The sequence below is a fragment of the Motacilla alba genome, chromosome 4A (genome assembly GCF_015832195.1).
Source record: "Motacilla alba alba isolate MOTALB_02 chromosome 4A, Motacilla_alba_V1.0_pri, whole genome shotgun sequence".
Lineage (NCBI taxonomy): Eukaryota > Metazoa > Chordata > Aves > Passeriformes > Motacillidae > Motacilla > Motacilla alba.
In genome coordinates, this window is record NC_052045.1 from 6,015,223 (window position 1) to 6,042,904 (window position 27,682).

Sequence of the window (27,682 nt, forward strand, 5' to 3'; positions counted from 1 at the left end):
GAACTGGGTTTCTTTCCACTTTAAAAATGACTGTATCAGTTCAGTGAGGAATTAACACACCTCCCACGTGAGGGTTGAGGGCTGCCCCAGAATCAGAGCTGCAGCCTGGCAGGAGGGACAGCAAGAGCTGAGAGAATTAAAACCTGTTATCATAACACAGAGGCACGAGAGGGGCGAGCCAGACCCGTGCAGATGACCCCTTTTTGTTCCTGCAATGTATTCCCTGCTGCCATCTACTTGCCTTTCCGTGCATGTATTCAGCACTAATAACACATTCCCAGCCCACTTCTAATGAATTTTATCTCTGCGTGCTCCTCCACGTGTGGATCTTGCACGCACAGAGGTGCATCCTGATACATCCTACAGGTGTGGGTACAGCACACCTGAACCTGAGACATCACCCACGTCCCTGAGAGCAGCCCAGCAAGGGTGAGAGCCCAGCCTGCACTGCCCACATGCCCCAGCGCCTCCCAGGCTCGGACACTCGTTCCAGGGTGCCAGAGGAGGCAGAGGTCTCCCCTCAAGAGGAAGGAAGCTCCAAAGAGCCTCTTCACTTGATGAATTTTAACATTTCTCTCCACGTCCAGCGCGAGCACAAATCCCCTCAAAGGCCCAGCCCAGCGCAGCAGAACTAATTTGAAATGTCAGCAGGGTCAAGCCCGGCTTCCCCAGCCATTAACCTGCCTCTCAACTCCACACTCCTATTTATTTACATAGGCACATATTTATTTAAGCCCCCGATCCCAGCTCCAGGCAGGGACTGGTTGGGAAGGGAGGAAATTCCCTGCCTGTAGGACTCTCCTGAGGGCTCCACCTTCAGAGCACGATGTGCAGGACGAGCAGGGGGCTCTGCACAGAATTGCTTGTTCCAGCCCAGCTTTCTGGTCGTGCTTTTATTCAATCCATGCCTGTCCAGAAGCAGAAGGCACAGCCTTGGCTCTGCAGGCAGGTCTTCCACAGGCACAGACCAGGGGAACTGCTCCAGGACATGGATTCATGGAGCTCTGCATTCCCTGTCTTTTCATCTTTGCTTCTGCTCCCATGCAGATGAGGGTGTAGGGACTTTGGGAGTGCTTTTCCAGGTGCATTTGCTGCAGAAATTGGATCCCATTCCTTTTTTATTCTGGCTTCCCAAGCACTGTGATGGACCAGGAGATCTGGAGAGGCTCTGATTCCAAACTCCACCAGACCCGCCTGATCTCCGTCCCTGTCCCCTCAGCATTGCTGCAGCTTTGTGCTACCCGTGAATAAAGCCAGAGCTCCTTCCTCCCTGCTGGGCGTTGTGCTGCCCCTCAAAGCCCTCATGCCCGTCCCCCACGTGTCCTGCTTCCCCCCTGGCCCAGTGCCACTGTCACAGGTGAGCCAGCCCGACCTGCCGGGCACAGCACACACCAGCACAAGCACTTCCATGGGAGAAGGACCTCCCAAGAGCACCGGGCTCTTCCTAAATGCTTTTCCACCGGGATGTGCCAATTTGGAGATTAAAACCTCCTGCTGAGACATGCCTGGGACCAGCTGGGACTGCTTATGTGTGAGTGGGTGCAGAGTGGGTCTCTGGGAAAAGGGAGCCCCAGATGGATGCTGGGGTTGCTGGGGAGGAGGAGGAGGGCTGGAATGGGGATGGTGTGGTGTGCCTGAGCCAGCCTAGGCAGGCCTGGAGCATCCCTGTCACAGAGCTGTGTCACACCGGCTCCCCTTTCCCTGCCTCGTGCCCAGCAGGTGCTTTGCAGGGAAAGCAGAGGAGATTGGCTGCTCTCCACTGGTTCCTGTGGACTCTTATCTCCTGGATCCCCAGGGTCTGGGCAGCCTGGACCAGCACATCACCAAGGGGGCTGACCCCCCTCCCCCCTTCCTGCTGGGCAGCAGCTTGTGTGCCTTGTGAACACAGCCTGACCTTTCTGGTTTTTAAATTCCTGTTCTCATTGCTCCCTTGCATGTTCAATTTGAGGCTGTGGAGCTGGCTAGCCTGTGGTTTTAAAAAAAAATATTTTGAAAGCCCTGGCAGGGAATTAAAGGAGTTTGGAGTAACTTGAAATTAGCAGGACGATGTGAGACAGATGTTGTGAAGGCGGGAAGAGGAGCTCGCTTGCTGTGTCTCCTCTCTGCTGTTGTTTAAAAGACCTTAATTTGATGCTTTTTTCTTAAAAGGAGGCACCTCTAGGTCAGGATAATGAAATCACATTGTCTTCTTATGATATTCCAGCACCTTCTTCTCTTGCTTTCTTCCTCTTCTCGTGTGCCTGGCTCCCAACCCACTGGGCCAGCGGGCACGGCTCCGACTCCTGCAGCCTGAGCTGACTCCAGGCTGCTTGGGGAGGGGATGAAAGGGGGAAAAGCAATAAAAAGTGGGGTAGTTCTCCCATTTCCAAGCTGATCTCTGGTGAGATCTGAGGGAGGGCAGGTGAAGGAGCCTCCTCGGGGGCGCTCAGTCTCCTGCAGCAGGAGCAGAGTGGGGAGGTTCATTCCCAAAGGGATGCACTGGCTGCACAGAGCAATTCCCCTTCCAGGGGTGTCCTGCCACCCCCACCATGTGAGAAATGAATTTGTAAAGGAACCACTGCTCCGCCAGGGCAGGGGGAGAGGCTTTTAACGAGGTTTGGCTGCAGCTGCTCCTCCTCAACAAGGCTGGGACGGGGCAAGGAGAGGAGCTTGGAGCTGCCAGCAGCAGGGAGAGGGATCCCAAACGCCCAGGGATAAAAGGCAAGACAGAGGTTTGGAGGCAAAAAGCCTTTTGCCAGCAGAGCTTTCAGTGAAGGTACAGAGCACCTGCCGCCTTGCCGGAGCTGGTGGCTCCACTGCCAGAGCTGGGAGCAGGGCTGGAAATAGCCCTTGCTGGGCTGGAGCAGGGGTGTTCTGCTGCAAACCACTGTCCTGTTCTGCTCCTGCCTCCTCCTCCCCACTTCAAACCTCCCTGTGATTTGGGAGCTGCGGCCCTGAGCCCTGCCACAGTCTGATGGTGCTGTGGGACGGGCTCGGAAGGGAGCCTCAGCTGCCAGCCAGCCAGGGGGGCCTGGCCAGGGAAATTCATGGACTGGGATGCTGTGAATGATTGTGAGACCCCCCCCTCAGCACTCCTCCTCTTGCCCATATGGGCAGGCTGGCTCTGAGGTGCAGGGTTCGTGCAGGAGGCAGCGGTGTTTGTGGCACTTTGCCCAGTACTTTGTAACGTGGGGCGCTCCAGCTGTCCGGGGAGGTCACACCTTGGGCATCCTCCACCAGCTGTGTGCAAATCCTGCCTGACATCATTCTGGGGACAGCTGGCTGCCTCTGCTTCAGCCCCTCCAGCTGCTGGGGGGGATATTTCCTGAGCGGGGAGAGCACCCTCCTCCTCCTCCCTGTTGTGGGGAGGCAGGAGCAGATCTCCAGGGCTGTAACACCTCTCTGGGTGCGCTGGTGCTGCTGCTCTGTTGGTGCTGGGTGTTCTGGAGCACCCAGGGGCTGGATTGAGTCCAGGATCACAGACTGGAGGTGTGCAGAAGCTAATCTGGAAAGGGAAGCGCCTGCCAGCCCCTGCAGTGCTCCCAGAGTTACTGAGTCTCGGTGTGTGCTGTCCTGCAGTGGATTCCACTCCCCATCGCTGTGCCAGAGGTGGCTGTCCACGCTGCTGGGACGTGTCAGCCCCGAGTGCCACCCTCACTTCCATCCCTGCTGCCAAGGGGGATTGCTGGATGGCAGCACTGTGTGGCCCGAGGCAGGGCTGGCTCCTGGATGCCTGGCCCAGGGAAGGTTTCTGTCCGAGCTACAGCCACCCATGGAAGCTCTTCCCTCTCCCTCCACCAAACCAAATCCCCCTGTGGCTGGGAGAAAAGGGAAGGTGGATGTGGGAAGGAGCACAGTGGGAACACGGTGAGCCAAGGCTGGTTACCCAAAACAGGAGATAACCAACTCCTCCTCTGGGGTGTGGGCTGGGGCCCAGAGCCCTGCTGTGGGAGAGGGGTCCCCACGCCCAGCTCCTGCCCAGGCACCATCCAGGCACAGCAGGGTGAGCATCCAGTGCCAGGTGGGATGGTCCTGCTTGGAGAAGGAGCTGCTGGGGCAGGTGGGCAGGAAGGACTTTTCTGGCCATACTGAAGCCTCTGGAAATCTTCCCTTGTGGAAGGAGCGCCAAGAAAGAGATGGTTAACAGGAACTGGGTTAATCTGGACTCGGCCATCACAAAGATCTTTTCCAACCCAAATGACTCTCTGATTGAACGAAAAGGAAAGACCCATCCCTTCGTTTGCTCTTTATTTTCCATCGCTGAAGCTGCGGGATGGGTTTTGGCTGCTCAGCATCTGTCATTGCCTGGCCAGCCTGGAGGTGGGGCCCACAGACACGTGAGGAAAGCGACGTGCCACGTTCAGCCCCTGTCACCGGCTGTCACACACGGACCCAGCGGCCAGCCCCTGCAGGCTCCCGCCGGGCCACGGAAGGGTCGTTTTCTCCTCTCGCTTCTCGCAAGCGGGGCGCGGAGCAGCACAACAGAGACTGGCACACTAAGGGACAACCCAGGGCCAGCCCAGCCAAGGCCACCGTGGGGAGGGACAGGACGATGCAGAAGTGACAGGAGATGAGGCTGTGGCATCGCCCTGGGGAAGTGACAAGAGAGGAGGCTGTGACATCGCCCTGGGGCTGCCGGCGGTGCGAGACAGCCGGGCCGGCCCGGACACACGCTGCGGCCGCTGGCGGGGCTGGTGACACTCGTGTCCTTGGGCTGAGACGGGCAGAGCCGCGGAGCATCCTCCTGGAGCCCTGCTGTGCCCGTCTGGGGCTGCTCGGGGCCGGGCAGTGCCGCAGGAGAGGGGACAAAAGGCAGCTCCTCGTGGGAAGGTGGGGACTCGGAACGGTGCCTTAAATCACCCTGTGGCTGTGACAGCCTGGTCAGAGAGTGAGAAAGCGAGATGAGTTTTCCCAGAATCGGCCTGGGAGACTTCAGGGAGCTGGAGAGAAACAGTGATAACCAATTATTATAAACAACCTGCAGGTGGTGTCTTTATATCTGTTTTCTTGTTATTCTCATAAAGTTGTTTACAAATGGGCGTCTTGTTAATTAACCAATCAGGGGAAATGCATTGATTAAATGACCAATCAGGTATTGATCAGGGTATAAGAGAAGCAGTTTGGCTCAAGATGGGTGCTTATGCCACTCAGCCTTCTGACGGCTCTGTGTCATTTCTTATCAAACAGTGACATCGCCTCGTGTTGCTCACAGCTGGGATGGCATCGGAGGCAAATACCAGCCCATAAATGTAGCTTTATTTGTCATTTGGAAAAGTAAAATCCTTGTCTCTGTAGCCAGAGATGCCAGAGACATCAGGAGTGTTGACTTTGCTCCCGATGGGAACAAGCTCTTCTCTGGATGACTGCAGAAACAACAATGACAGACGCTCCTGACCGCTCCCAGGAGATCAGTGCAGGCTCTCGCTTTTCCCTGCACCTTTGTCCCTCTGTCCAGGCCAGAGGAGGTGACATGAGTCGGCTGTAGTGACACAGCTGTGGTGGCAGAAGGTGCCTGGCTCCAGGGCTGCTGTGGGGGATGCTCTCACCATCCTTGCTGTTTGCTGCCTGAATCCCCCTGCTCTGCTCAGCTCCCACCGCTCCTCCTGCCCAGGAGGAGCAGCTCAGGCTGTTCCCAGCCTCGTGGCTCTGCTGTTCTGCAGAGAGAGGGAATGGGCCGGGAGCTGCAGAGTCTGTGGGGAGGCTGCAGCAGCCCGAGGCGTTCTGCTCCTCCCTGCTCTGCCCCGCGGGGTCCTGCTCCTCGTGTGAGTGCTTGTACTGCCTGAAAGGTGCCTCAGGGCTGCTGAGCTCCCACGTCTGTCTCGCTGTGCTCTGGTTGAGTAATACCAGCGAGGTTCATGTCTGATGGCAGTGAGGTTCAGGTCTGATGGCAGCGAGCCTCACTGTGCACTCCCTGTACACAGGGGCCCAGCCAGGGGACCCTGCAGCCACCCCCACCTGGTTTGCGTGGTGTAAGATGCTGCAAAAGCCTCCTGTCTTTATGAGCACCTGCAGAGCTGCTCTGCAGAGCTTCGATGCCTCCCTGGACCAGCTCTGGAGTAGCCACCTGCTCCCGTTGGTCAGTGGTTCCATGGAGGGCAGCTCAGGGCGTTTTCCTGTAGCCCCAGGGCACTTGGCACTGCCCACCACGGCATCTCGGGTTCTGCAGCATCCAGGGAAGCCCAACAGTCCCTGTCAGCTTTAAGGATTCATGAGCCCTTCCCGTGCCTCAGGGAGCCCAGGCTGAGACAGGAGGAAGGGCCAGTGGATGTAAATTACTGGGAGCTCTGCTGGCTCCCTTCTGTGGCCCAGAAACCCCTTGGCTCAGTGCTTCCCCCAGCACTGGTTCTGCTCGAGGCCATGCTGGGAGAGAAGGAAAGTTTGGGAGGTCTCTGCGCAGAAAAATCTCAATGGCTATGTGAAGCTGAGATATAGATCCAGATATGTGTGTTTATAATAATGTCCTGCAGAAGCCAATATTTGATCCAGCACAACCTCCAAGTGTTAATCATAATAAATGGGAAAGGGAAATAAATGGAAATAAATGGGAAATGGCTGTTAATTAAGAGCTGTTGTGGTGCTGGTGGGATGAAAGGTAGTGAGCAGATCTCCAGTCTCCAGCCTCCTCCTCCACCTTTCCTGAGCCCACTGTCCCCCAGGGCTGCCCCACTGCTGCTCCTGCAGCCCTTGCAAGGCTCCCATTCCCCATTCCACCCCCTGAACCTGCTCCAGGCTGGGGGGATGTGCCCCCAGCCCTCCCTATGGACACAGCAGTGAGGGACAGCAGGGCCAAGCACTGCCAGAGAGGGCTGCAACACCTCAGTGACTGCCCCAGCTCCCCAGGGACGCTGCTTGGTAAGCTACAGCCAGCACCCCATGGTTCCAGGGAGGACCTGTTGAGGATCATTCAGCTGAATTCCCCTGCCCCAGTGCCAGGGGATGTGCCTCGTCCCTCTGCTCAAACTCCACGCGGGCCTGTGGTGTTTGCTGCTCGCCCCACGGCCAGATGGGCAGGGAAACTGAGCCTCGGTGGAGTCCTGGCCATGCCATACAGACAGGGGGCCTGGGGACAGACATCCCACTCCGTTGGTAGGGAGTGATTTTAGGGCTTCCTCCTGCTCCCCACTAAGGCAGCACAGCCAGCACCTTTCGCTCTGTCCCGTTTCAGTCCATGGAGCAGGTGCTGACAGAATTATTGGACAGGCTGGGGGTGGCAGCCCGGGGCTGGCTGGGTGGCCCCATGGTGCTGGGCTGTCCTGCCACGTGTCCCTCACAGCCCCACAGTGCCAGACTGTGCCACCCCATGACCCTCGCAGCTGCCCCAGCCCTGCAGCTCCCCTGTGATGGAGCACAAGGAGAAGGGGCCTTGCTCTGGCATAGAGGGATGTGTGATTTTATCGCCCTTTACAGCATTTTGCCCTGGCAGCTTGTCACCAGCCAGGCTGTTAAAATTCCCTTGAGAAATGAGGGATTCATGGCACATTACTGTTTATAGGATGGTGCTTTAACCCCAGCCCCAACCCAGCCCCACACAGCCACTCATTCCTTGTGTCTGGGCTGTCCTTGGGCTGGGAAAGGGACAAGGATGGGGCTGGGGCCAGGAAAGAGAAAATTTTGACCACCTGTGCCACAACTTACTGGTGCCAAGTGCCAGCAGGAGCCATGTGTCAGTCCTACCCCTTCCCCAGACCTTTTGGGGGAGCAAGAACAGGGGTGGAGGGTGGGAGCTGCAGGCATTGCAGTGCCTTTTCCTGGCTCTTCCCCCACATCCCCTCCCACCATCAAGGAGGGGCAGCAGCCAGGCAGCTCAGAGGAATGGCATCAGAAGGGGAGGGGAGCCCTCGGAGATGTTGAAGCAAGTCGGGAATGAGGAGGCACTTGAGGAAATCCAGCGTGTCGCTTCGTATATTTGACCACACCAATTCCTAACAAAAGAAAACCCGAGCTCATTACACAGAAACATCAAACCAGCCAAGATAATTATCTCTAATTAGTGCTAATTTAAAAGCGAGGTCTGTTCTAGAGCTGAATTGTTGCATATTTCATTAGTTCATTAGATGCTGAGCAGACAATGCAGATAAGAGGATCAGTTCACTGGGATGATATAAATTTCATCCTCCCTTCACTGCAAAGACCTTGGGGGTCCATGTTCACAGCACACACCATGTGAGGGGCCACGGAGCCCAGAGAGCCCCCCCGGATCACTCTGTGCTTCATCTGCTGGGGGAGGCCTGTGGAATGCTGCATTGACTGCAGAAATTAAAGAGAGACACAGAGAGAAACAAGCAGTTTGGCAGTCAGTGTTGTCATCTCACAGTCTCCAAATATCAATCAAATCATTCTGGGTCTCCTTCGGTGCCTGGGTGGGGAGGAAAAATGTTGGGCCCTTCAGATTCACCCTTGGGACAAGGAGAAGCCTCCCAGGTGGGGAGAGGGTTCCAGTGAGGGTGTGCCTTGGGCTGTCCCATCCTCCCACAGGCAGCAGAGAAGGGGCAGAGTGATAACCCAGGGTGAAGTATGCCCCCTGTCACCTTCAGTGAACTGTCACCCCCTTTCCCACCTCTCCTCCATCCCCTTTTTTCTCTTCTTCACCCCTTTTCCACCTCTTCTCTGCCTCCTTTCCCATTTCTTCTCCATGCCTTTTCCTCTCTCCTCCATCCCACAGAACAGTGCAGGTTCCTAGAGCAGCAGTTGTCCATCCTCTGGTGTCACAGCCAGGAATTCTGGCTGTCCCCTGAAGAACCTCTGCAGGAGCCAGTGCCAGGATGCTGCCGTGGGCATCTGCCCCTCCCAGCTCCAGCAGCCACATCCCCAGCTCAACTCCATCCCTGACCCCTTTCCCTCCTGCCACAGCCCTGCCTGGCCCTGGGCAGCCACTGCTGATGAGATGAAGAGCAAAACTGGGCATTTAGGTGGTGATGTGTGAGCAGGAATGAAGGATTTGGCTTTCAGATCCACTCCAAGACTGCAGGAAAGTAACCCTTCCATAGGCAGGATCCTTGGGAGACGGGGAAACAGCCTCTCTCTGCACACTGCAGGGTTTTAGTCAGATTAACCCAAATTTATGGCTCTTTGAGCTGAAACTGCCAGTGGGGCCTGGGCCTGGCTCAGAGCAAGATTTTGTCAAGTGAAAGGCAGAAGAAGTTTTAATCCTCGAGAAGTTCCTGAGCAGAATCCTGGTAATTGAAGGAAGTTACTGCAGGTGTTTGAAGCTATAATTAATCTCTGAGAAAGAGAGGAAAGCTTTGAGTCCTTTGAAGGAGCAAACCTGGGAGCTTTAGAGCATTTCAGAAGGGAAAATTGAGCAGGGATGAGCTATGCAAAGGAAGGAACAGTTCCTGGTGTCAGCTTTGGGAAATGAGAAGCTGGGATGGGGGGGACAGTGGGAACCCCCTGCCAGGACCTGGCTGAGGGAGCCCAGAGCAGGAGTGCAGGGGGGGAACGGGGGGTAATGAGGGGAACTGGATCACCCCAAAGTACTGGGATCATATTCCAGGCATCAGACCCAAATCCCAGACCTGGTTAGAGAGGTTCCTGATGCTGAAATGCTGTTTGTTTACCAAAATGCTGCTGCAGAGGCTGGAGATGGCCAGGGGAGTGCACACATGGCAGGGACAGGAGAGAGCAGGGTGTCAGTGAGAGCAGCCCCAAAGAGCTCAGGTACAGCACCCAGAGGAATCAATTAGTTAATGGGTGCTTTTCCTGATGGGAATGGTGATTTAATGAGCGCAAAACTGATTTATGGATGACTCAGGAAGCTCGCCTTGCTAAGGAGACAGCTCATTGCTGCCTGGTCCCTGCTCTCCATCACTGCCAGGTGGGCCAAAGGGCAGGACTTTGGGGAGCAGGAGCTTGGGGAACTGGCACAGGAACAGGCTGGCTCATGTCTGAGCATCCTCTGAGCCCCATTTCTACACCACCACCCTGAAACCTGCCTTGTTTCTTCTGCTTTAACCACGTGTGTTCTGAGGATGGAGATGCTGCACTCTGAGAAACCAGCACTGCTGAAACGGTGCTGAGGTCTCTGAGATTTTGGGGAGGTTCTTTCCACAGGCTGGGAACCACTCTCCCAAACCATTCTCCAGCAGCATCCTCTGGCCTCACCTGATCCAGGTTCAGGAGAGCTCGAGGTGGGGCTAGGAAGTGACCACACAACCTCCTGGCCAGGTGAGGTTGTCTGTGGGGCACACATTAGTGAGACCTCTCTCTGACCACCCTCTCACTGGTGGGCTCCTGCAGCCACCACAGGACACAGTCCTGCCCAGTGGCCCAGGCAGCACAGCTCAGGTGGCAGAGCCCTGGGCATGATCTTTGTGGCCCTAATACAAACAAACAACATCAAAACAGTTCAAAATGTTGGCTGGTTGGTGCTGTGCCCTACCTGAACCCCCCCCAATCCAGCTCTGGGTCTCCCTGGCCCTCTTGGTCCTCCTCTCCCCCAGGGAATGGTAGAGGCTCCTCCGTTATCCCTCAGCTGCCACCAGAAGGAATGTTTGGATTTCATGCTCAATATTCTGGATGCAAGCCGAACATCAAAACCTCAGCAGGGTGCCTGGGAGCATCTGAGGGAGGATATCAGAGGAATCTGTTTCTACAAAGGAAAAGAAACCAACAAAGCCTCTGTTTGGGGATGGTCTTTTCATCCTTGCCTGTACATACAAGTAATAACTTTAGACATGGGGTTTTTTATTATTAGCACCCTTCCTGATATCAATCTCTCTCTTTCATTATAATAAATATTGATTTGTGCTGTTGGAAAATGACTTCCCCAATCAGCCGCTGATCTTCCTGCAGGCACAACGATGGGGATGAGGACAGTGGGACCGTCACCCCCAGGAACAAACATCCTGCTTGTGCCCCCCTCCCTGCCAGCAGCGCCGGGGGATGCAGCCCAGGGGCAAAGGGGACCATGAGTGACATTTGGGCTCCTCAGGGTGGAGGTGGCTGTGACCTGCTGTGGTGGGGGATGGCTAAAACAGCCCCCCCAAATCCCACTTCCCCCTTCTCTCTCCTGCCACAAGGCAGGACAAACACCTTCATAAACCACTAATGACAGCTTTTCTTGTCAGTGAACATTTTCTTACTCCCAGGCATCTTCAGGGCTCTGGCCTCATTCCTCTGCCATGTGTATATCATTCCCAGCACAGCTCTGGGGCCACATTAATTCTCTTCCACGTGGAATTTGTTTTGTGCCTGCAGAAATGTGCTTGGGTTGGTGTAAGAACTGAAATAAAAATAGCTGCTTTCCCCAGAAGAGCTCTCTGGTTATCCAAGATGGATCAAACCCTGGAGCAAAGGGAAAGGTAACACCAGAGGCTGGATTGCAGAGTCAGCCCTCCCTGAGCATCCCAGTTCAGCTGTAACTCAGGATGGATTTGGAAACGGGGACAGTCGGGGGAGCCAGGCAGAGGAGCATTGCTTGGGAAGAAAGCAGCAGGCAGCTGGGAGGAGGAGGAGGAAGAGGAGGAGGGGATGAAGGCAGTTGGAACAGGGGATCCCTGAGCACTGGGCTTGGTCTGTGCCCTGCTTAGATGGGAGAGCCATGGCATTGTGAAATCCCAGAATAGTTCACAGAAGGTTGGAAAAGCCCGCAGAGTCCAACTGTTCCCCAGACTGCCAAAGCCACCACTGTCCCCTGTCCCCAGCTGCCACATCCACGTGTCTGTTAAATCCCTCCAGGGATGGGGACTCCACTACTGCCCTGGGTAGCCTGTGCCAGGGCTGGGCCACTCTTTCCATTAGGATGTGTTCCTAATATCCAACTAAACCTCCCCTGGCTCAGCTTGAGGCCATTCCCAGCACCACACGGCCACGGAGCTGGTGGCACTCTGCAAATGACACCCCTGTCACAGGAGGGGGGACAGGAGAGTCCAGCCCCCATCTTCCAGGCCAAGCCCTGGCTGGGATACGAGTGGGAAAATGCAATTTTCCAGCCCAGCAAGCCCTGCACCACCTTTGCCAGAGGCTGGGGAGGAGGGAGACTGAGGAGGGGGTTTGGCAACCCAAACATTTCCAGTCTCCGCTTGGCAAAGAACAGGCTTTGCCCTCAGATGTCAGAGCTCCCAGCCTGAACCATGAGTGCAGCCAAAATCATTTTCATGAGATATCAACAGGATCTACAGGAATAAAGGATAACAGTGTTTGCTTCTAATGCAGGGAGCCCGTTTGAGAGCCAGAGCCTCGGCTCGGAGCACCTGCCAGCCCTGGAGCAAACCACAGGCAATTTCTGCCGGGGAACAAACCCACAACCTTCTTGTTTCACACCCTCTCTGTGCCCTCAGGCCCTCCCAAGCAACGCCTGAGCCTGGGGGGCCACGGGGAGGGAGGGAAAACAATCGTGTTGCATTTTAAGAAGTGATTTTTATCAGAAAGCTGCTATTTATCAGTTTTATTAAAGTGCCATCTCCCAGACTCCGGGGTCATGAGTTAATCTCGGCTTTCATTAACTAAAAACACACATTTCTCACAGTGGGAGCTGAGAAGTTGGCTGAAGTGAGGAGAACCTGGCAATGATTTCTGCTTCCCAGGACCCTGTTTGGGGAGAAAGTGGCTCTGGAGGCTTTGCAGCTGATGGAACAACATTGGGCAATCAGCTGGAGCTCCCAAAAACCCTTTTGGGTGCTGTGCCTGCCTGTCCTGTACCCCCTAAGGGACATCACCCTGTCCCCTGGCTCGGGGCAGTGCCAGCTCTCGGTGACCTCAGGTGAGCTCTGGGCAGAGCCATCCGGCTGTGAACAGCTCCACCGGAGGAGTTTTTGCCCTGTCGGGATCCCGGTGCCCCCCGCAGCATCCCGGCGGGAAGGCAGCCCCATCCCCGGCCCCCATCCCGGCTCCCCGCCGGGCGGCAGCGGGATTTGCAGGCTGCTGACACGGACATCCTGCGTGGGTGAGGGTGAGGGAGGCTCTGCCGTGGAGCAGAGCCCTCCAGCAGCCGCTTTCACTCACAGGATTTATTGGTGCTGCGAGGAAAACGAAACCATGTGCAGCCTCTGCGCGCAGCCGGGCGAGCAGCTCGCGGGGCAGACGGAAATTTCCTGAAAGGTGAATATGGCAGAGCATTAAAAGACAAATAAATACAAAAGCTTTGCTTTATTCCTCCGTCTCAGCTGCGCTCCAGCTTGCCCCAAAGCCCAGGGAGTAGAAGAGCCCGAGATTTTACAGGGGATGAAAAGCCAAAGCAGAGCTCCCTGCGCCCCAAACACCCCAATGCCCCCCAGTGCCCACAGCCAGAGGCACGTCCCATAAAGGACATTGATAGGACAGCCTGCCCAGGTGGGATAATCCTACCCAGCCCCAGGGAGTCTGGAGATGCTTTAGGAGTGCAGGGGGGAAGGTTTATCTCCTCCAAATTTGTCTCCTGGCAGCAGCAGGAATCTTCCCGGCAGATCCGGAGCACAGCTATTCCTGAGCACCGTCATGGGATTTATCCCCAAGGTGTTCCCTCCTGGAAGTCACTGGGAAGCCAAATCTCCCCTCCCTGCAGCAAATCAGGGATCCTTGGCCACAGATCCCCTGTCCCACGGAGCCCCTGGCACTGCCAGGAGGGTGGGCATGTCCTGGCCCTGGCCCAGCCTGGCACAGGGTGAGCTGTGCCCCATGCATCCCGTGCAGGGACGGTGTTTCTCCTGCACATCGCTCTCCCTGAGCCCATCCCCACTCTCCAGCCTCTCCCCTGCCTGCCACGTTGAGCCCAGATGTCTCCTTTAAAGGGGAACGGCAAAGTTTTGTTTAAAATAACACGATTTTTAAAAAAAATACAGCCCTTCCAAGATGGCCAGCAATTAATCAACTCTCCGTGCAGGCTCTGAGCTTGCACACGCATTATTTGAAAGCAAAGCCCGTGGAGCTGAGCTCCCTGCTCACCTGCCAGCCCCCACCCTGGGATTTCAGGTGTCCCCTGCCAGGAGCTGCTGGAGCCTCGCTGAGCCAGACCTGGGTCCTGGCCCAGGCACAGCTCCAGGAGATGCAGAGGGAGAATTCCAAGGCTGGAGCTACCCTGCTCCTGCATTCCTCGTGCACAGAGCTTTAGATGCTTAAGTGGGAAAACAGGGAGAGCTGGATGCCCTGCTTGCACATTCCCCCCGTGCTCCACTGCAGCAGGAATTTTAGGTCTGAAAAAATGAGATTTGTGTCTTTTTCCCTTATGCATCCCTGTGTGCCTCTCCTGTGTCACCCCTAAACCAGCCCTGCGCAGGCTGTGGTGTGGGAGGCAGCAGAGACCAGGTCCTGCAGGGTTCTCCCAGCTTCTCATCCCCAAGGGGGAAGGCCCATGGCCCCATCTCAGCCCGGGATGGCTTCCCAAGCCCCAAATCTCTAAACAACTCCCCTCCCCCATGACCTGCTCCCTGTCCCCCCACCCGAGGTTTTCATTTATCAGGAGAATTATTAAAACAGCCATTTCTCAGCTGTCTAACGTTTCAAACCCCGCTCCCATTCATCTGATAAATATTTACAGAGCTTGACATTGTCTTCAGCTCATTCCCTTCTGCAGCAAACAGTCCCGAACTCCAGCTTCCCTTCTCCTGGGGCTCACGGAGCTGCACTGCCCACCCCGGCATGGCCAGTCCCGTGTGCCCCCTCCTGCTGCCCTGCTCAGGGGGACGAAGGGGGACTGCCCACCCCTCCTTTGCAATCACCCTCTGTCCCTCTGCGCGGTGCCAGAGCTGCAGGGGTGCCCGGCTGGCACTGCCACCCTGAGCCCGTCCAGCCCCTTGGTGTCACCAACTCCACACCACCATCCCAGAGCCACCACCCCGACCCTGACAGATATCCCAGGGGGCTCCAAGCCCCATCCAGCCTTGCCTGGGACACTTCCAGGCCTGGGGCAGCCACAGCTTCTCTGGGCATCCTGTGCCAGGGCTTCCCCACCCTGGCTCAGCTGTTTCCCCTCTCAGAGCCCATTTTCCGTGGGGCACAGAGGTTTTGTACCTTCACAGCTTCTTCTGCCGCCCAATATCTGATCATTCTGCAGGCAAAGGAGGAGGCGTGAGAAGCTGGAGTGTTCATTTGTTAGACATCATGTAGAAGCCAAGATCCACGAGGTTTATCTGGTGAACTGTGACGCAGCTGAGCCCGGCCACAACCACAAGGAGCCCCCTGGGATCCCTTCACAGCCCTGACCTTGATCAGACATCGCCCAGGAGCCCACCCCAACCTGTCCTTTGGCTGCCAGCAGCTCCACAGGCATCACCTCCATCCAACCCCAGCTCCTGTCACCCCCCATGGTCATTGATTCAGCCAACACCCCCTCACCTCCCACCCCTCGCAGCCGCTCAGAGCCTGCTCAGCCCGTGAGTGACAGCGAACACGGCCACGGTGGCAGCAAAGCCATCAAGTGACACGGCTCTAGCTGCAGCTGGGGCTTTGCAGCGCTGAAGTGATGTCTCACTGCTCTGCTGCACTGATCCTGTTAAACGCCAATTGAAACCCTGATCACAAAAGAGCCCAGCCCGACATCCCAGCCCGAGGAGCCATGGATGGCAGGGAAGGGAGATCTGCAGCCTGCCCTTCACTGCAGCGCCGTGGAGAGCAGTGAAAGGGGCCTTTTTATCTCTCACCTCCTCTACCCGGGCCAATACAGGCCCCAGGGCTTCCCCAGCCTAAATTCAAACAGCTCAAGGTTTCCAGCACTCCCTTCAGGAGACTGCTCTGCAGCCCATGGAGCTGCTCTGCTCCATGCAGTTTCCCTGGGAAAATACTTTACTCAGCCTAAATACTTCATTTCTCCCCCCTTTGTCCTAATTAGAGCTAGCAAAGTAACGAGAACATTATTTACAAATTATTTGAAGCTGAGGCTGGCACACAGAATTCCGAGCAGCCGGAACACGTTTGCAGGAAGCACGTGTGCCACGCTCAGAGTGTGACATCCAGTTATCACCCACCTGGACCTGCTCCAGTTCACTCCCCAAGGACCTTCCCAAGCCAGTGGGTGCTCACAGCCTTCCAGCCCTCAGACAAACCCTCAGAAATGCCTTTTCCACCCTCTGGAGGCCAAAACATCAACTGGAGCATGGCGAGGGACAATGCAGGGTGCCCCTGTCCCATGGGGTGCTGGCCTGTGGTACCCCCCAGGCAGCCTCAGGACACAGGGGCTCTTTGCCATGCACCAGGCACGGGGCTTTTTGTGAGCTGCTCTGTCCTAGGATGTGTCTGGAGCTACATCTCCTCTCTCCCTGGTCTCATGATGCTCCCCCCAGCCAAACTCTGCCAGAGGACGGCTCCCTGCCTGCCTGGGAGGCATCTCCAGCAGGACACTGACAGCAGAGCAGGGGCACACTGTCCCTGCCACAGAAAAAAAGCCTTCAGAAGAGGCCAAGCAGGATATGAACACATGAGGGTCTGTGGAGACTCCAGTTTTAAGCCCCCCTTTCAAAGGCTTTTATTACAGACTTAGTCATAAAACTCTGCCTGGGGCGGATTTGGCACTCGGGGCCTCGGCCCGGAAGCCAAACCCTTTTCATTTTTTAATAACATTTCATGAAAATCCATTTGGCCCTTTGTAACTCGGACAGGTGGGAAAACAATAGAGGTTTCTACTCCCAGCCAGCCCAGCCTGGGGGCTGCTCCCTTCCCAAGACCCTGGGGACCCCACAGCCACAGCCAAGGGTGGCACAGGGATGGCATTGGTGACAGGGACCCATTGGCAAAGCCCTGAATTATTGAGGGGTGTGTGACAGCTGCACATCCATCCCAGTCTCCAGGTCCATCCCAGTCTCCAGGTCCATCTGCTGGAGGCTGGGGATGTTTTATCCACCCCAGAGCTGAGATGGGGGGATGCTGTTGCCCCCCATTGCCTTGCCCAGGATGGGAGCCCCTGGCACTGCCAGCACCAGGCAAGCCCTGTGTCCTGTGCTTGTCCCCAGCTGGGTCCCCACAGCCCTTCCCTCCAGCCAGGATCTGCATACTCCAGCTGCCCCTCACTCCAGAGCCTCTGTCACCCTAAAGCCACCATCACCTAGAGCCACTGGCACCCTAGAGCCACCATCACCTAGAGCCACTGTCACCCTAAAGCCACCATCACTTAGAGCCACTGTCACCCTAAAGCCACCATCACCTAGAGCCACTGGCACTCTGAAGCCACCATCACCTAGAGCCACTGGCACAAAGGCTCGAGGTGCTGCTCTGGGGAGGGAGGTGAAACCTGAGCCCCGGGAAGGCGACATCAGCCTGGGAGCCCTGTGCGAGGGGCTCCTGGCGTCGGGCTCTATTTTTACAGCTTGTACCTTAATGCTCCCGAAGTTTAGACAATGCGGAGGGAGCAGCAGCTCTGCAGGGAAGAACAGGCCGGGTTTAGCACAGCCAGTGTGAGCCGAGCCCTCGGGGGGGGACAAAAGTCCAGGCACGGTGCTCCCAGAGCAGCACAGCAGAGTCCCCGGCTGCCCCAGGGACAGCGGGCGGGCACAGCCTGGGGACCAGGGGACAAGCTGTGCCTGCTGCCTGCACCCGGAACAGGGATGCTGCAGCCCTGGCAAGAGCTGGGAGCAGGGGTGGGGGCTCGGTGCCCTGCAGAGGAGCAGTGGCCCCAGGCAGGCAGAGCGAGCAGCCCCCCAGCATCAGCCCCAGGATGCTCCCCCCACCCCGTGTCACTCGAGTCCCCTCCTCGGAGGGCTGCAGGGGCAGTTTAACACCAGATCTGTGTTTGAAAGGTTGGAATTATGAGTCTGTCAGCATTTCCATTATGAGCCCTGATTAATTTGGGGGTACAGGGTAGGGTTAGGAGTTGTCATTCCAGATGTGAATTTTTGCTTTAATTCCCCTTAAAAAGAAAAAAAACTGGAGGTGGGGGGGGTGGTGGGTGTTTAAATCCTTTAACTTTGTGTTTTCCCTTTCAAAGGAAGGAAAATATGTGCCGTCTGGGTCTGCTTTGTTTTTGCTGCAGAGCTCCAAATGCTGTTTGCCAGGTTCATGGCCATGAGGGATTTCACTCGAGCTGGGATCACCTCAGTCCTTTATGGGATCGCCACATTTTTGTCAGGGAATCCTAACTGGGGGATCTCCCTGGAAACAGCCCAGATGTATGGGAAGGGACCTCTGAGCCTCTCAGGGTGATGCTGAGGCAGTGCAGTGGGTACCTGCTCCCAGAGAACAAGCTGCAGCTGGAAGAGGTAGGTTTAGAGGGAATATTGGGAAAAAATCCCTCCCTGTGAGGGTGGTGAGACCCTGGCACAGGCTGCTCAGAAAAGCCGTGGCTGCCCCACCTCTGGAATTATTCAAAGACAGGTTGGACAGGGCTCAAGCAAGTGTCACCATGGCAGGGGTGTGGAAGAAGGTGAGCTTTAAGGTCCCTTCCAGCCCAGCTTTTTCTGGGATTTGGTGATTCCCACCGTTGGATGGAAGCAGCATGCTGGCAGCTGACAGCATGCGTGCCCTGGCAATGCAGCCCAGGCAGAGCTTTCCATTCACCCAGGAAAAGTCTAAACCCTGTGGAGGGGGCTCTCTCCAGGCTGCTCCATCCCCCTGGCTCTCGGGCACGTCGGATCCCGCTCCCAGCCACGTGCAGGACTGCAGGAAGCTGCCTTCCCTCCCACCTCCTCTGCTTGGAAACATCACTGAGAGCTGGTGGGCTCAGGATGCAAGAGATGTGCCCAGAGCTCTGCAGAGACAAGCCCAGAACCCCAGGACTGGCTGCAGCTGCGTGTGGAGGTGGGGGCTGTGCTGTGGCCAGGGCTTTTTCATTGCCATCTTTTCACTCGAGAATCTGCCTGGCAGCTTTTCAGCTCCTTGCAGAGACACGGTTGCTGTTGTTGCTGTTGCTGCTGCTGCCAGGAGAAGACTCACAAACAAACTCCCCATTAATGCTGCCTTGTGTCAAAGTTGGGATCAGCGTTTTGCAGTGAGGGCTGAAGGAGCTGCATCTGCTCACGCAGCCCTGGGGGCCGTGGGGCTGGCAGGGAGCACAGGGCTGCCAGCACCAGCCCAGCCAGCCCCTGCCTCCCCTGTTCCACTCCCTCCCCCTGTGACAGGGTGGGGAGAGGAGTCAGAGGCAAGGCAGAGCTGGAGAAGCAGGATATCCCAGGGAATACAGGGCTGGGAGTGAGAGCAGCTGACAGCAGACCCTAAAACTTTTCTGTCTGCAGAGCTATTTAACAAATAGCTCTAAAACCAATGGCACTGCAAGGTGTGTGAGCATGCAGGGTCCTGCATCCCTAAAAACCTGCAGCATCATTGTCCCCAGTCATCACCTTCACACACATCCATCCCACAGGCAGTGCCTGTGCTTGTGGGGATCCGTGGAGACCCTCCCTGCCACCAGCCCCTCACATCCCACACGTGCTCCTGCCCCCTTCACGTGTGACAGAACCCATTTACTTTCTTCCCAGGGAAATTCATGTTTCCTCATGAGGGACAATAGATTAATTGCTGACATGAAGAACAACTGCCGGAAGAGCAGAGTTAAAAACCCCAGAGTGATCTAGGGAAAGGAAACCCTGTGCAAACACAGGGTATCTCTGGCAGATCTGGTGCTGCCCCTGAGCCCAAAGGGCTGCACTTCAGCCTCTGCTTGCTGCAGGTCCCAGGAACAGCAGCAGCAGCAGCAGGAGCCCACATTCCAGGAGGGAATGCTGATGGATAGGGGGGTGCCGAGGAGACAGGAGGGAGAGGGGAACTCACCTTGCCTTGGGGATGTGAGCATGCCAGGGTCCAAATCCACATGCTGCTGTGCCACAGGGGCTGTTGCCCACCTCACCCCAGTCCCTGACCCCTGTTCCCGGCCCCTATCCGTGATCCCTGACCCCTGCTCCAGCCCCAGTCTTGGGTACTCTTCTGTCCCCTGCCCCTGCAGGTGCTCAGCAGCCAGAACCCCAGTATTCCAGCTCTGCACCCTCCCAAGTGCCAAAGCAACTCACAGGATGATCCCCACAGCTTTGGAAAATCATTCCTTTGGTCTCTATGACTTGATACGATTTAGGAGCCTGACTGTGGGAATGAAAGGTCCATGTACCCATTGTCCCCAGCTCCAGGCCACAGGACACAGCTCCAGCTGATGCCACAGTCATCAGTGCCTGGAGGAGGAGCCCAGTGGAGAAGTGGGAATGGCTGGACCAGCACAGGGAGTGCAGGGAGCATTGGGCCAGAGGATGCTGGTTCTGCACTCTGGAAATGAATACCTGGGCTCTTCATGGGGGAACAGCAATGGGATCAGGTCACCTCCTTGCTTTGGGGGCAGCCACAGAGAAAAGGGGGTAACTGGACACTGAGGGTTGATTCCCTGACCTCCATCCTCCCCCAGCAGCAGGGCGTGAGCACAGCCCCACGTGGAATGTTCTGACCAGGTCCTGGAGAACCTTCCTGGAGGGTGGTGCTGGGTGCAGTGACAGTCTGCTGCCTTTTCCCGTCTTTCCTTCCTCTTTTCCGCTGTTTTTCCATGTTTTTGCTGTCGCAGCTCGGAGTGTGGGGAACAGATGGAGGTGGAAAAGGGTGAAGGGGAGGGGGCTTCTCGGTGCAGATGAAATTAGTCATGAAAACACAGTCAGCATGTGCCTTCGCACGTCAGCCCACAGTGAGTGTGTGGGGGTTTATGCTTCCCAAATGAGGTTGGGAAGTGGACAAATAATTGTTTCAGGGTTTGGTTTAGTTAATTGATTTCTTTTTTTTTTTTTTCCCCTAGTGAATTCTCACAATGTGGGAAGCTGGAGCAGTGGCCAGGTGAAAGAACCCTCAGTGAGAGCAGCCCTGCAGCCCAAGGTGGGAGAAACCCACAGCAGGAGAGCCCATCCCTCCTCCACCGCTGAGCTCCCACAGGGTGGGCACCCTCTGCCACCCCAGCCCCGCACCACAGCGATGTCCCAGCCCTTGTGGCGTGTCCTGGTGTGAGCAGGACCATCTGTCAGCCCCGGCTCCCTGCGATGTAGTTGTGACTGCCCGGAGAAGCCATTAATTAGTGGGCAGCCCGGGCTGTCGGAGCTGCCGGCCGGGCAGGAGGAGGCACCAGCCAGGGAGAGAAAAGGGCTCATTTTTCAAAGTGATGAATGGGAGGAAAAGAAAGTGGAAAGGCGGACAAGGGGAAGAGAAGGGAACTGATTTCCAGATAAAGTTTTCAGGACACTTAAATAAACATCTCAGCCGGCGGAGCAGGGGTGGGGGCGCGGGGGACGTGTGCGAGCTGGGCAGCGCAGGGAGCACTTCAGCAGGACACTTCAAATAAACAGCATTTTAAACCGTGTGTGCTCTCCCTCCAGGGGTTTAACTCCGAGATTATCTCTCTGTAATTCCCACTGTATCTTCAGCTTGGCCCAGAGCTTGACAGCATTTCTAGTGCTACTTTGCCCCCTCAGCAAGGCAGGGCCCAGGCAGGGGCACGCTTGCCATGGCTGCGAGGTCTCTCCTTGCTCCCAGCCCTCCTCCCTGATGTGGAGAAGAGTGGCTGTGGGTCCCTGGGACCTCATTCCTGGAGGAGAAGGAGCTGAGGAGGCAAAGCCATCATGCCCATCACACTCCACTGTGTCCTGCTGCCTCCTCTTCCTCCCACTGAGAACAAAAGAGCGGAGGAGGAAGAGCAGGAATTGCTGAGCCATTAAAATCAAAAATGAAAGCCCATCAATGAATTAATACAGCATTAAATGTTAATAATTAGGGGATCATAAACGTTTACGGGAACAGATTAAAGGCAAGTTCTGCTCCATTAAGCTGCTCATGTGGTCGCTGCCTCCCACCCACCTCAAGGGAGGAAGAGCCACAACAGGAGAGGAGCCCTGGAGGTGCTCAGTGCTCCGGGGGTCCCAGCAGCTCCAGCCCTTCCAGCTGCCCCAGGGGCATCCCTGGGAGCAGGGAGGGTGGATCCATGTGCTCTTTGGTGGGATTAGCTCCCAGAAGCAGAGCTGTGAGAAGCGGAGCTGTGTGTGCCGAGAGCACGGCGGCTGCAGGGCAGCACGGTGGGACGTGGTGAGCACCCCGAGATGGGGATGTTCACCCTGGAAATTACAAGGTCTGAACATCTGAGGGGTGATGGCAGCACGATTAATCATCCACACTGAGCCCAGTGCTGTTCATTGGGCTTATTTAGGAAGTATTTGGAGTCAGGAGAGCTGGGATGAGGTGGTTAAACACCAAACACAGGCAGAGTATCCCCATGGCTACATGTGCCTCTGAGCCCTTCTGCTGTGTGTCCCTGCTGGAGATAAAGAGATGGGAGGTTTCCACTCCACTGAGAAAAAAGATGTTTTATTTTTATCATTTAAGTTGTTGTTTCTTGGTGAAAATTTTCTATTTTTTTCAGTGATGGAATCTTTAAGGACCACTTCTTTTCCTAATCATTTTTTTAATACCAAACCTTTTCTGAAAATATGGTTTTTCAAGCATTTTCATTTACCAAAAAACCCACTGAAATTTTTCTCAACACTCAAAAAAATTATTTTTCAGTAAAACACTCTTGACATAAAAGAATGTCAGTAGTTCCAAGGGCTCTGGGGGGCTGCCTCTGCCATATCTGATTTACCTCTCACTGCTCACTGCTTCTCCTACCAAAACAACCACCTCCAAGCTTGTGGTGGGATCACAGGAGGAACAGGAGGGATCTGTCAGCCATCAGAACACCTCCTGGTGATTCCAGTCAGAGCTGGCAGTGAGAGTATCCCTGGCTCTGTGATGTTTGGGGGGAGCAGGGCAGCTCTGTTGGAATTCCAGCCATGGGGCAGCGACTGGGGAAGGAGGAAGGTTCCCCACACTGACACAGCTGGAAAACATCCCAGCTTTGGACTGAGGCCACGCTGGTGGGAAGCTGGAGCAGCCAGACTCGGGGCTGCTGGAGATGGGCAGGGCTGTCCCTGTCCTGGCAGGGATTGGAGTGGGCAGCCAGGGCAGCCCTTTGCTTCCTCCCTTGGGAAAAGTCCCATGCAGGGCTGCGTGTCCACGGGCAGGGAGCACATCTGGGCCCCCCAGAGCCCATCCCAGTGGGATGATGTTGTTGTTGGCCGTGCTGGGGGCTGGGGCTGGGGGTCCACGGCAGCGGGGGCCCTTTGCAATCGAAAGCTTCCTGCTGGGGACCCTTCAAGGGCAGCCCTTGTAGCAGATCTAATTATACAAACAATTTTGTTCTGCTTCTCCAAATAAACACAGTGAGGTCTGCGGGACACGGCACGACGGGAAATTAGAACGGAGAACACTTGCTAATGGGCTCCTTAGCTGCAGGGGTAAACAGATTATTTGAAAAGGCCCCAGCCCCTCCGACAGATCCACTCACTCTGCTCCCCTCTCCTCCCACCCCTTGCTCCCCCCCCCCCGTCGCACCAAATATTAACCAAGCTTGCAATTTAATCAGATCTCTGAACTGTGAAAGGAGACTTCTGGAGATTCGATTTCAAGGCTTTTCCCTGTTAAGATTTGCATTGAGAAAATTAGATTAAAATCCTGCATGGAAAAGGAAAAAGGGTCTGGAGGCAGGGAGAAGGCACGGAGGGAAGCAGGGAGGAGGAAAGGGGGCACAGAGGGGACCTCAAGTCTGGCTGAGGAGCCAGGAGGTGACTGACAATGGAGTGAGACAGAGGACACCCTTCCTTCCCCAGTACCCAAAATTTGGGGCACAGCCCTCCCACTGCTCCCCCATACTCCCAGCTGGGAGATGCTCCAGATCACCTCATACAGAAAAGCAGCTTATTTTGGGCTGGGAATGGGTGATGCCAGGAATGGGGCTGGGAATGGGGGACACCACTGGCATCCAAGGATGAGAATCCCTCGGTGCCAGTGAAACGGGAGAACATGATCTCATCCCCAGCACAACTGCTCCCAGAGATCTGCAGCACTACCAGATCCTGGTGCTGGGATGTTGTGGATGGGCCAGGGGGCCCTGGCGTGGTCCCCGGTGGTGGCAGTGGCACAGGGTGTCCTTGGCCCTCCTGCTGTGTGCACACTTCATTGGGGTCTATCAACACCCACCACCCCAGCCCCCGATTGGAGCCAGAGCCCTGCCAGGGTGCCTTGGCAGGAGCAGCTCTTGGCCCAGACTTTATTTTCATTCCTGCTCCATGGAATTTCTAATTTTATTAAGCTGAAGAGCTGCTTGTTCTGCTGGCCCATCCCAGCCCTGCCAGCGCCACGACACAGGAGGGCTGCTCCCATCCTGGGCTGGGGGACAGAGCACTGGGCAGGGCAGAGCCAAGGTCTCCCCTGGGATCAGGGTCCCACGGCACCAGAGCTGCCACTGGAGCCTCCACAATGGGAAATCATCCTGTTGTGTAAAGTTTCCTTGGGCAGCAACTCCAATTCTGCTCTTTCCGCCTTCATTTCAGTCACACTGAGATCTTGAAATTAAATTTTCTTTTTCCCAGATTAAGAACCTCCCTTTGACATTTCGACATTGTTGATTTTGTGTGTTGATTTTGCTCTCCAAAACCCCTCACTTTTTAAAAACACCCTTCAATCCTATTTTTTAAAAACCAGCACTTCAGAACAAACCAAATGTTTCCCTGTGAGTAAAATGTAACATTTCGTTGAATCTCGATCAATTCCTTTTTCTTTTTTTCATTCCCTAAGCCCAAGTTTTTCCCATCAGCAGCTCTGACCGAGTCCCTCTGCTCTGCCTGAAGCATCCCAGCACAGGAAGGAGCAAAAGGTGTTAGGGACACCCAGGCCAGCAAAATTCAGTGAGAAAGGCGGAAAAAAAAGGAGGGGAAATGGGCTGAGGGAGGGAAATAGGAGCTGGTAAGGGAAGCCCAGTATTCCAAGCACACGAGGGCAGACACTGGACCTTCTGCTTCTCGGGCAGTTGAATCCCAGAGCTGAGTGGTTTCCTCTCCACCTCACCAGGGAACAGCTTTTATGTTCCACTGAAAAGGTATCCTGCTCAGACAGGCAGAGGCATAATGGGAGAGATCCATTAACCGGGAGGAAACGAGGGCATGTTAAACATGAAATATGCATGGGGGCTCTCGCCAGCTTGTTAATGCATTTGTGTTTGCAAAATACCTCTGGCTGGGGAAGCAGGGAGGGAGAGAGGGATGCGGCAGGTCGGGGGCACCCTGGGCACGGCGCAGGCAGGAGGAGGACGTGGAGAGCAGGCTGGAGCAGGGACAAAGGCAATTTGTGCCTGGTGGGAGAGCAGTTTGGTCATGAAAGACCTGCTCGATTCTGCAGAGGGAAATAAGGACAGCTGCCTCTCCATTCAGCCCAGCCCTGTCACAGGGGTCCCCGGTGCTGGGGGCTTGGGGGGTCAGCACTGCTTTCCCTTCTCTTCACACCCTTGAGCCCCTGCTCCCCACAGAGGCTTGCCAGCATTTGTACAGGGACCTCAGTGTTCCCACAAAACTCACTTCCACACATTTACTGGGACGTTATGAGATAGTATCAATAATTAAAAATAAGCCACAGCTGTGGAAAGGGGCAATCCCAGAGCATGAGGTGATGGATGACCCCGGCTGCGGGATGGGACTCGCTGAGCCACAGATTGCATTAACTCACCCCGGTCCCCCAGTCATTCAGTGCAGATTAGGGAAGCTCAGTTATCATTCCTGTTGTTATTGTTATTATTGTTCTGTGACACAGTCCCCTGGGTGTCACTCGCCAGAGCTGCCTCCCTCTCCAGGGAACAGAGGCAGGAGAGTGTCCTCAGGAACAGGGACAAGTCCCAGCAGCACCAGCCCTGGGCTGTCCCTGAGCACTGCAGAAAACCCTGGGATGGCAATTTGCCTCTTCCCAGCTTGGGCAGTTTGCAGGTCTCAGACCACAGCTGTCCATCCTTTCTCTTGTATTGCCGTCCTTCCATCCCATCTTTCCAGGATGTTCTTGCCAGTGTCAACACCTGGCAAAGCTCCCCAGAGGGTCCTGTCCCTGTCGCATGAGGCTGTCCACCCCTCCTGCCACCAGTTTTGGTGACAGTGCTTGGAGGCCAGGACAATCCCGTGTCCCCTGTGGCTCCACTCTGAGAGGAGGAGCTGAGGAGAGGGGAGAAGGGAGGAGGGACCCAAAGAGGCTCTTCACAGAGCAAAATAATGGCATGGAGCAACCCCAGATGAGAAGGGCAGAGGAGACAAATGGATAAAGAAACAGTTTTAATGGTTGTTATTTTCCCCTCCAAATTAGTGGAAGCAGGTTTGGGATGAGTGGGGCAGAGAGGACTGAAGTGTCTTTGTCACTGATGTCACTGAAAGCAGCTGGTGGCTCCCAGCCCGTGGACCTGGGCTGAGAGGAGTGGAAAAATCAGCATGAGACGGAACTGTGAACGTGCTGGTTGTGCTGCTGTGAAAGTCTCTCACTCAGAGTAGGAGGTTGGGGAGGGCGAGGGTCCCACTGGGGAGCTGGAAGGCTGGGAGTCCCCTGGCCACTGGCAGGGACCCACAGACCAGGTGACAAACCCTTCACAGGCTGAGCTTCTCACACCTCGAGACCTGGGAAATGGGACCAAAGTGTAAAGGGGAAAATGTCGATACAGATCAGGTTTATGCTGTGCAAATACACCCTTGCACTGGTATTTGGGAAATGCAATCCCAGCTGTGGCCAAGGAGGGATTAGCAGCAGGTTGAGAGGCAGCTCAGGCTGAATATTTGATCAGAAATTGTCTGTTTCTGCAGTACCTGCCTGACTTTGCTCCCTAGCGCCTGAGAGTGGGAGTCCACCTGAGCCCAAGGCCATGTACGAGCAGCTTTTCCCAGGCTCATACTGAGGTACATTCTGCCAAAATCCAACTGGAATAAAAGCCAGAGGGATAGAAATAGCCTGCAGGGTCCTGAGGGGCCAAGAGCAGCCCCTGTCTCAGCAGGGACACCACATGTCCAGCCATGCTGCAGCTCCAGCTGGCCACAGGGCTCATGGAGACCCCAAATCCATCCCCAAGGGTCTCCAGCCAAGCTCAGGGCTCCTTGGGAAGCCCGTCCTCAAATGCTGCTCACAAGCCTGGCCTCCTCTTCAGACACAGCCACATGCTTGGCCCAACACAAAGTTCTGGGCTATTAATTCATCTCCCCATTGCAAACTTCCCAGGGATGTGCTTTGTGAAGGGGAAGTGAGCTGATCACTCCAAATTGATGTTCGGGTTCACCAGCCGAGCTCCTTCCCACAGACAGTAACTCCAGCCAGCTCCTGCTCACTCCAGGGTCTGAGCTCCCACCAGTCCTTAGAGCTTTGACATCCCTGGGATGGTTTATCCCTGCACCATCCCGTGCAAACAAAAACTTGATGGAACATTTGATTAAAAATAAAATAAAATTTCTCACCCTTTTTGATTCCAAAGTTCAGGGCAATTAACTCAGCAGCTGCTCAGAGCAGAGCCCAGCTAAAGGCATTAACAGTGACTGGGGAGTGGGCAGGGAGCTGCAGGCAGAGCAGGGGGGGGGTTGGATGGCTCCACCCATGGAATATGAGGATCAGGACTGGGAGAGCAGCAGAGGATGGGCAGGATGTGGTGACCCCGCAGCAGGACAAGCCTCTGGGCCATCCCTGAGCCTGAGCCTCTGCTGAGCCTCCTGGACTGGAGCCCTCCTATCACTCCAGTGTCCCCATCCAGCCTGAGACACGTCCCAATTCCCCTGGAAGAGGCACCACCCTGAGGCCTGGTGTGCCTGGACACCCCTGCTTGGACTTCAGATGGGGCTCGCTGGGAAGAGCAGCTCCAGACGTGCCTTCAGAGCTCACCCCAATTCCACCCAGGCCCAGTTATTTACCGCAGGGCTTATACTTTCTTCCTTTTTTTTCCCCTTCTTTTTCTTTTCTTCCACTGGCATTAAGAGCCTAAAAATAGCCTAAAAATAGCCACCCTTCCCAGTGCAGCCGGCAACAC